Source organism: Mytilus edulis, chromosome 7, assembly GCF_963676685.1.
Source record: "Mytilus edulis chromosome 7, xbMytEdul2.2, whole genome shotgun sequence".
NCBI classification, from domain to species: domain Eukaryota; kingdom Metazoa; phylum Mollusca; class Bivalvia; order Mytilida; family Mytilidae; genus Mytilus; species Mytilus edulis.
Window position 1 is genome coordinate 27698826 of NC_092350.1, and position 9810 is coordinate 27708635.

General features: G+C 32.0%; 1 long non-coding RNA gene across 1 annotated transcript; it reads left to right on the top strand.

The window, feature by feature from the left end:
• The first annotated feature begins 2985 nt into the window (after positions 1-2985).
• LOC139481173 (uncharacterized) lies at positions 2986-6125 on the top strand. The gene is made up of 2 exons (XR_011654570.1): positions 2986-3550; positions 5285-6125. It is a non-coding gene; the product is annotated as an uncharacterized lncRNA (long non-coding RNA).
• The last annotated feature ends 3685 nt before the right edge of the window (positions 6126-9810 follow it).

Below are 9810 nucleotides of genomic sequence, written 5' to 3' on the forward strand. Positions count from 1 at the left end.
GTAATGCATCAGTACTATTTCACAGATGATATCGGATATGTTCCTTATGGCGTTACTACAATACCCTTCCCTTTTCACGAATGTGACCTACCGAATAACACAATCAAAGTGATTTGTAGTAACAAGCAACATGACGGGTGCCACATGTGGAGCAGGATCTGGTTACATTTTCGGAAAACATAAGATCACTCCGAGTTTTTGGTGGGGTTATTGTTGCTAAATCTTTAGTTTTCTATTTTGCGTCTTCTGTACTATTATTTTTCTGTTTGCTTTTTTTATTTTTAACCATGGCGTTGTCAGTTTATTTTCTATTTATGAGTTTGACTCTCCATCTGGTATCTTTCGTCACTCTTTTCAGTTTCAACTAAATCCAACTTACGAAAAAAATATGTTCCTATGATTGAAGAAACAAATAGAATTTCCGGAATACTGGCATTCTCATTTGAACCGTAATAATAGCATAGTCTTACATCAACATTAACATCAATGCAAAACTTATTTTGATTTGGATCAAATCACCGAATTCTTACAGCGAAGTATTCAACTCAGCCCTGTTTCTGATTTTTAATTCTATTCACATTTCAAAAGTCTTGTTGTAAATTGACAGTGAAGAAATTAAACGTTAACGTAATTTTTCAATCTATGATTGTTCGAACTCTTCGAATGAGGCATAAAATTATATTGACTGAGTGAATTGAAATATCTGCCATTATCCATTTGTTCGCAGCTGACAAATATTAGTTTTGAAATTGACACTTATGCGGTTATTTTATCAACCAACTATGGAGATAACAGCAACGAAGCTTACAATGAGTAAAATCTTTATATTAAACCTTTTACACTTAATAATGTACACTTTATCTCAAGGTACAAAATGCAAATGTCAAAACCTTATATGATTTTTCCAACTATTTATCTTTTCATATTCATAGCAATCATTTTTGTATCATTCTTGAACGTATAATGTTTTATTCGTCCGTTTGGTTTTTTTCTTATTTTTGCTTCGGTCCTTTTAAATTGTGTAAAAGTATAATATTACATAAACAAAACGTACCAAACTGAAAACGTAATACTAGAGAGTAAACTGTACATGACGTCCTCATTTTATCTTAATAAAAATGTGACCGACCGAAAATGTGATACCCAGGTAATAGGATAAATAGAACTTAAGTCTGCCTGATATATTGACTTTTACATTGTCTTATCGGGGTCTATTATAGCTGACTATGCGGTATGGGCTTTGCTCATTGTTGAAGGCCGTACGGTAACCTTTAGTTGTTAATGTCTCTGTCATTTTGAACTTTTTGTGGATAATTGTCTCATTGGCAATCATACCACATCTTCTTTTTTATATTTGCATTTATAAATTTACAATGACGGTCTGTGTAAGAAAAATACATATCTCAGCTGTTCGCGGTTTATCGTCTAACAAAAAAATACATTACTGAACAGATATGAAAAGAAAACCAGGCCAAGGGTACCTATATCCGGCGGTGATGATACACAGTGATAAATAAATGTATATTATTACCGAAAAGTAAGATGGGTATAAGTACCGTTTTCCTTAATTAATAGCTAAACTGACAATGGATATTTAATGGTAATTATTTTCTCTATTTAACAGTGTAAAAGAATCATTTATTTTTTATTTTTTTGTAATAACAGAAAATATTATGAAACTTTGAAACGCTCTTTGTTATTCATCTAGAGTCAAAACTTTAACATAGGTACAATATAAGTACATGGTATATAAACAAAAACAATCACGTAAGCAGACTGGTGGTTTTGGTAAACGCTTTTGCAACCAAATCAAAACTACAATCATAAAAAAAAATCATAAAAGAGCACATTCAATTTAATGGAATGTTATGGTGTTTGTTTTTGTCTCATTTATTACAACAGGAGATGCCTGTACACAGTTAAGAATATGACAGCATATATTTCTTCAATTGTTTCGGTTCTTATAAATCATATTGGAAGCTTGGTATATTGCTTGTTTTTATTTTTTAAATTGATAAGAGTACGCATTTCATTTGGTTTTTTTTTAAATTATGAGTTGTACAAAATGTAGGCTACTCCAAATGAATACCAATAGTTCAAATCAAAAATACTGATGACATTTTATGATACGATTGTGCTCAGATTAGATTCATGTACCTACGTACGCATTCTTTCTTTCAAATTTGAGAGCTTAGATATTTTCATGAACGATATTCAAGAACAAAACATAAAACGCGCCAAAATGTAACACACAAATGTAGATCAATGTATTAGGAATTGTATTAAACTATATGCAAAACTGCTTTGTTCGGGACAGTCAGATTGAATTAACTTATTGGGGAGAGTTGTTGCCTGAAATGCCTAGCTAGTTTCTCCGATAATATTAGTTTAAACATATTTATTTATAGTGGATTGGGATACAAGATGTTGCAACTTTTATCAAACCCCTTCCACTTTGCGGGTGCGAGTGCGGCCTTGTAGCGGCATTAGCCTATTATTTTTCGAAATCTACAAGGGTGCCTTTTGTGTGCAAAAGATGTGGTTCTCTCTTAACACGGGTCAGCCATTTATCGCCCCCTTCCAACGGATTATCATCTTTTCCTAACACTAGTAACCCGAATTTAACTTGAACGGACAAAAACGTGTTAACGCTATTTAAATGAGATTGATCGTTTATTGATAAAGATTGACAAAAATTAAAAATTATATTTAATTCATATCAATTCATATCAATTCATTTTAACGCCAGTCAAATAGATTTCTCTGCGGTGAATCAATTGAAATCAAGTTGCTGGTTAGTTGCGTTAAACTAATAGGCCACGCCCCCGTTAAACTATTTCAAACATCCATTAATTCGTTTTAAACATGGATGAGACCCGAGCTTTTTACAGGTAAATCACCCAAGCAAAACGACCTCGATGTATCTATCGTTTTTTGTTTCAAACTTTAAATGCGTAGTCTTGATAGAGCTTTCTTACAAATTGACGAAACAGTGGGAAAGCCACGGATCGATTCTGCGCCTCCTTCCATATGACGTAAAGGCCAGAAAATCAAGGGCGACAATCGCGATTTTTCATAGAGGGCGACAGTATCGCGCCATCGCGGCAATTTGTTTACATCGTGTACGTGTGATTTTTCGAGAAATTTATCATTAAAGACAATTAAACTTGTGTCATTTCATCATCAATAAGTTATATAGGTAAGTTTTACAGGTGACCATGCTATTTTTTCTTCTTAAAAGATTTTATTTTACAAGAAACGAACATCTGAAAGTGGCAAGTGACGTTGTTAATTTGGGAGATAAAAATATGGCGGGTGTTTTCCCCTTCTGAAAATAACTGACACATTTGCATCCTATTGGCTATTTAAATATAAAATGACCAAAAATAGTATCTATGATGATAGGAGTCCCTAAATATTTGCATAAATACCCATCACTCCGTGTCAAATTGTAACTGAAGCTGCGAAAAGAGAGCAAACAAATCGACGCCATTTTTCAACAGATTAAGGTTTCGGAGCTCACGAAATCCTAGTATTATTACTTTTAATGGTTAGTAGAAAGATATTAATACTATCCATAACATAATTTATTGATCTGATCGGGTTATGGCTACATGTTTGCCTCTTTTCGATTCTTAAATCCAGTAAATTTCCGTAGACCACATGTAAATAAACGCCCCTTTTCCAGCGTGAGACTTCAATTTGAATAAAACTTCAATTTTGGCAGGTCAATGTTAGCATTTAAATTTTAATTAAAGTTTTGCAGTTTTGTAATGCATATGTGCTGATTTGTTTGGTTGTCTCGAATAGTAAAAAGGTGAATATTTTTATTTTTGAACCCAAAAAGTGTGACAAAAAACAAACAAAATAAAAATATATGAAAAAAATAACTAACCCAGGACAAAGGGGGGTTCCAACTATATGTCCCCATTCAAATGCATTGATCATCCCCAAAAAGGGAGATTCCAATCCCTGGAACCCTATCCCTGGATCTGTTACTGGGAACTATGATTATTAAAACGTATAAAGAATTAGAGAATTATTACTATAGGAACAAGAATAGAGAAAATTTACCATAAAATAAGTAAAAAATAGAGCAAATGACATGCTAGTCCAAATTATTATGAAGTCTGACAAGACTACTTTTTTTCTGGGACGACTTCCTATGCATCCCAGAAAAAAATCTTAATATTCTTAGCAGCAAGCCTTAGGTCTGGTCATAATCATTTTGAACTACTGTAAATTCAGAAATTATTGCATGCACTTATTATTGCGATTTTGTCATTTTAAACTTGAATGCAATTTTAATTTTTACGATTTTGAGAAAAGTCATGCTTAATTCAGTTAAAATATTACAAAATGCAAGTTTTAATTATTGCGTTTACAACTCTGTCGCATTTTTCGCAATAATAAAAACCTCGCAATAATTTCTGAATTTACAGTATTGATGTGCTAATTTATATATTGAGGAAAGAGAAATTATGGACAAAAAGTATAAAAAAAAAATAGAGACCAATGACCTAAAAGATTAAATGATAAAGAAATGCAGAACACCCCATCCAGACCCTTGTCTATGTGAACAACAGTACTATTATTTTTGCTGAATAGTGCATATGGGCATGTAAAATATCTTTTAAAAGGTTTCAGGTATATGAAATATTCACCAGTAGGAAAGTATAAATTCTGTCCCTCCTTCCATGCTAAAAAAAAATTATGTGATTTATTGTTGAATTTTATTGCCACCTTCAGTATTGGCTTGGTGTTGTGGCCAGGTTTTATTGGCGTTGGATACATTTATTATCAATTACTGGTATGAAGAATTAAAGATATGAATGATTGAATGAAAAGTTATCTTTTAAATAACAGATACCTGTAAGATAATTTAATGTTGCATATTACGTTATACTTTATTAAAACATTATTTATATCTTTTAAAAAGGTTGATATGTTATTAGGGTGATGAATTTTAAATACTAAGTAAATGAATTTATAAGTAGAAATTTTTTCCAAACATCTGTTGGTGTGTATAAGTATTACCTTTTCTAGAGAACCTTTTTCGGGACGTCTGGATTTGGTAATTTTATAGCTCAGGATTTCGAGATTGATCCTTCGGATTCCAGTATTTCCTTTCAACATTTTTTTTTTAATAGGGACCTCAGAAGATCATGTTTTTGTCAGTAGACAATTAAAATATATTATAATTTACCGATCATATAGAAAATCTAGAGAAGTTTGCAATTATATTCATTTGATAATATCATCTGCATAAATTATATATTTTCAGATAACAATAGGAATAAGAAGAGCAGGATTTCTATATTGAGGATTTACATGTATGGGACAGAGGACTATTTGACTTGATTTTACTTTAAAAAAACTTTTTAATTTTAACAATAGTTCTCCTTAAATGTTTAAAATACTTTTTACATATTTTTCATTTTAACATTATTTTTATGACTTTGTATTTATTCATCATTTAATAAACTTTTATTTCTAAACATTTTTATATTTTCAAATATACATACAATGTGAAACACTCCACCATTTTATATTGATAACGTGGGGTAAATGTACATGAGACACTATACTGTTGCAATACAATATTACTTAATGTCATTGAAAAACCTGAGATTCATTGATGCAAAGCTAGCATTCTCATAGGGCCCCCCTTTCATAGGAAAAAATTGGTTGATTAAATAGGGAATCACTGGAGCGGGTCCCTCCTAAGTTAGTCAGCAGCAACCCTTACCCCCCCCCCCCCCCCAAAAAAAAAATAGAAAAAGTTCTGGATCTGTCACTGGTATCAGAAATATACATGTTTGTACTGTAGTATTTGAGACATAAGAAAAAAAAAGATATAAAAAGTCAAAATGATGGTCTTTTATTCTTTATAAGGTTTGAATGACTTAAATGGAAAGTTTCTAGAATTGTTCACTTCTCCTAGACATAGTGAGGTCTCTCAAGTAGACTATCATGACGTGACTTTTCACTGTTTTGCTTCCATGTAGATTTCAAAGTGTGGCAACCCCTGTACCTAAATAAATCATTTTCAGTAGATACATATCTCTTTTTTCAGACTTTTTGATGAAAAGTTTAAACTAATATACAAATTAGAAAAAAGAAAACTGATCAACTTGAACCCACAACATATAATTGATCTCATGTGCTCTGGAAGAATAAGCAGATCCTGCTCCTTGTGTAGTATTATGAATGAGATGTCTATGTACCCTTTTCCTAGATATGTAAACACATGATTTTGCAAATTATTGCAATTGTGTGCTTTTAGAATGGAGTAAAATATGTGAAAAGGTATTCTATTGCAGAAAAATCAGCACACAGATATAGGAATGGTATGATTCTTAATAAAGAATAGATCCTGTGTCCAAGATTTGTTTTCTTGTAAACTGGTGTAAAATAAAAATATGGGTCAAGCAGTTATATCAATGCAACAAAACAGGATCACCAAAATCAGAGTGAGACATTCATATACCAGACCTTGGAAGTGATATAGCATTTTGTTAATGCTTTAAATGGTCATATACATGTAGCTCTAACATGTATTAAGAATTTGATGTACTAGGCATTGGGCATTCCTATTGAATGTTAATCTCAAGTTCTCAAGAGTTAAATATGCCCCAGGGCCCAGAAACACTAAAACATGAATAGTTAGTCACAGTGTACATCAGGTTGCTTGATGCGCATAATAAGGACAGACATTTATAAACATGTGTGAGTGTTTAGGCAGGCAATTCTTGTTGATTGGTACATGTACTTTTTAAAATTGACAAGTTGAAACATTTCAGATTTATAATAATTTACAGAATCAAAGAATGACTGTAACCATTACCCTAAAAATTGGCTTAAAACAAAGACTAGCTGAGTGCTTACACTTTGCACTTTTGCATGCTTATTCAGACAACAACTTTTGACTAACTGAATTTTTTTTGTTGTTGAAAAAAGGGGGGTAGGTCTACTTCCAGACAATGGAAGTTATTTATATGGACAAATTCGTTCATATATTAAATCAGTTTCAATGTAATACATAAATCTCGCCCATAAATATGTTATACATCAGCAGCATAATTAAATAACTACAGAAAATGTGATACGAGTAGTTTGAGCAAATCGTAAACATCAACAAATGACGTTGTAAAGCCTTCAACCACTCAACGTTTTAAGAAAAATATGTTTAAAATCCTGAAAACATCATCACCCTTCGTTGTCTCAATCAATTTTGTGCTTAAAATCTGTAAAATATGACATAATTTGCTTGATTTTGCACCGAAATAACTCCCAAAACGTCTGAAAAATGTTGAATTTTGACCTCCGGTTGAAGTATTTATTATGTAAACAAGACTCAGAGTGACGGGGAATCCTGTACATAGTCATGTGCCCATATGTTTCTAGGTCACATTTATTTATATCTCGACCAATGAAAAGCTTTAGGATGCATTTGTGTCAGTTGTTTGTAGTCGTGGGGATTACCCGCGGTTTTTTGGAAATCAACGGAGGTAGTCTTTTGGATTATCATATTTCAATAACGGAGCACTTATTTGAATACCGAATTTGGCAGTCGTGTGACAAAATCTATTCTAATGAAAAATTAAACTCAAATACTGATGGATGATAAGTTGTTTTAATAGATTTATTGTCTGAAGCACAGGCTACGTTTTTGTTTACACGCTGGTTACAGCGCCACCTCAAAATTTTTAGATTATGTCCCCTTTCCCGCGGGACTACCGGAAGTAGCTCTTCAATGTCACTGGCTTTCCCACTGGAAAGGTACGTATGCTTGACGAATCATACGTAAGACTCGTTTTAGGGATCCTTTATTTTGACATACTTAAATAATAGTCGTGGAACTTCGGACAATTATCGTGCATGCAACGACCTTTATTAAATTGGATTTTTCTTGAGATATATTTAGGATTTCGGGACGTACGATAGGTTAGAATATGATAATTTATACCACCATGACGAAGGAGATAACACTACAAAATATTCTAAATATACTGTAGTCAGACGAAAAAAATGCCCATAACCGACTAAAAACCGGCCCCTCCCCCACTCTTCAATATTACAATGTTGCACTGTTTAACCTAAGAAAATGTCTAAGCAAATACATTGTCTTCTTCCCTAACAGAAACACAAATACTTCCTTGATTCAAAATTTGCAACGCTCAAAATAATAAAATGAAAATGAAATATAAAAAAAAAGATGATCTTCATACTATGCCATATGCTGGTGCTCGTTTCATAACTTTTGAATCATCGCCTCTCTCCTGGTAATATTCATTGCCCCCTATCCTAAATATGTATATATGATACACTGGAGCAATGGAACGGTTATTTTAGCGTATAACTGCGTTTTGCCTATAGTCCTGAACATTCATGAAATATTAGCCACTGGACGATAAGTGACAATTTCACGTCTATCTTTCAAACATGTGTACTGTTAAATTGTCATTATAAAATCCACAATTTATATGGTGCAAAATTGCAGATTTATTTTCTTTATATACAAAGTTTTTTTTTCTAGATTTATTCAACAATACTTTTTAAAAACATTGTAGCATCATTTTTAGCTAATCTCGATATTCCATTTTAACAATTTGCTGAAAGTGTACTGTAACAAATAAAAATAAATGTGAATCTTGTCGTTAAATTTAGACTAAAGTACTCCAATAATGTCATTGAAATGTTAATCGTGAAACTCGTGCTTAAAAAAATTCCCGCGGAAATGTGTGTACTCGTGGTTTACGTAAGTAACGTATCGGACGTAAGTGTATTTGACACTGTTTTTCTCTGTTTGATTATATTAAAATCGTGTATTATTTGCGATATTATTTTTTTTTTAAATAAACTTGATTTAGAAAAGAATGCTGTTTTACTGGATAAAACAAAGACTCTTTTAACTGTTTTTGTAAAAATGAAATACGTGCTCCCTTTACGTTCGTTCGTACCTTTCGTCAATTTGTAAGAAAGCTCTATTTGTAAGAAAGCTCTATTAAGTCACATGCTCCACAATTTAATTAAACGAACGTATAATACACGTGACATTTTCATATATAAGGCATTTAAATAAAAACATTAAGATATATATGCACGCGTGGTTTAAAAATGTCAAACTAGGGAATCTGTTGAAAATAAAATAGTTAGATGGATAACATAAATTTAATTTGCTCAAATGCACTAGATCTTTATCGCACATATATATGTGCGTTTCAAAAATTACTGAATGCTATGAAACCTCATGGCATGTAAGTAACATGTGGTCCTTTTCAACTATTTACGAAACTTTATGTATTCCTGTATATTTACCGTTTCTCTTTTCTCTTTTTATGTTTACTATATTGTACTCGTAAATCAAATGTAGACATGGAAACTACACAGCAATTATTTATTGTGTACATAATTTAAATCGATGTATCTTATATTTCCGGTAAGCAACAAATATTCATTCTCTTGCCGTATATTGATATACGGAAAAGCTTGTAATGAAAAACAAGGTTTTGATGAATTGAATAATAAAGTTGATGAAGACAATGTTGACGTATTTTGAATATGATAAACAGAAAGTCATACCCAAAATTATAAATGAAGTAGCAGCCCACTGAACTTTTAAAACTGTGTTAAATTGTAATACCGGTCACTGGCCAAATCGGGCGTTAATTGTGGAAGAGAAGCAAATAGCAAACAAAAATATTGTTCTTACGATTCTGTAAAAAGATTATTGTGCTGTCATGCACCCTGACGTACTTGTAATAAATGAACATATATATATGAGATAAATTTTAGTCTGCGATAACG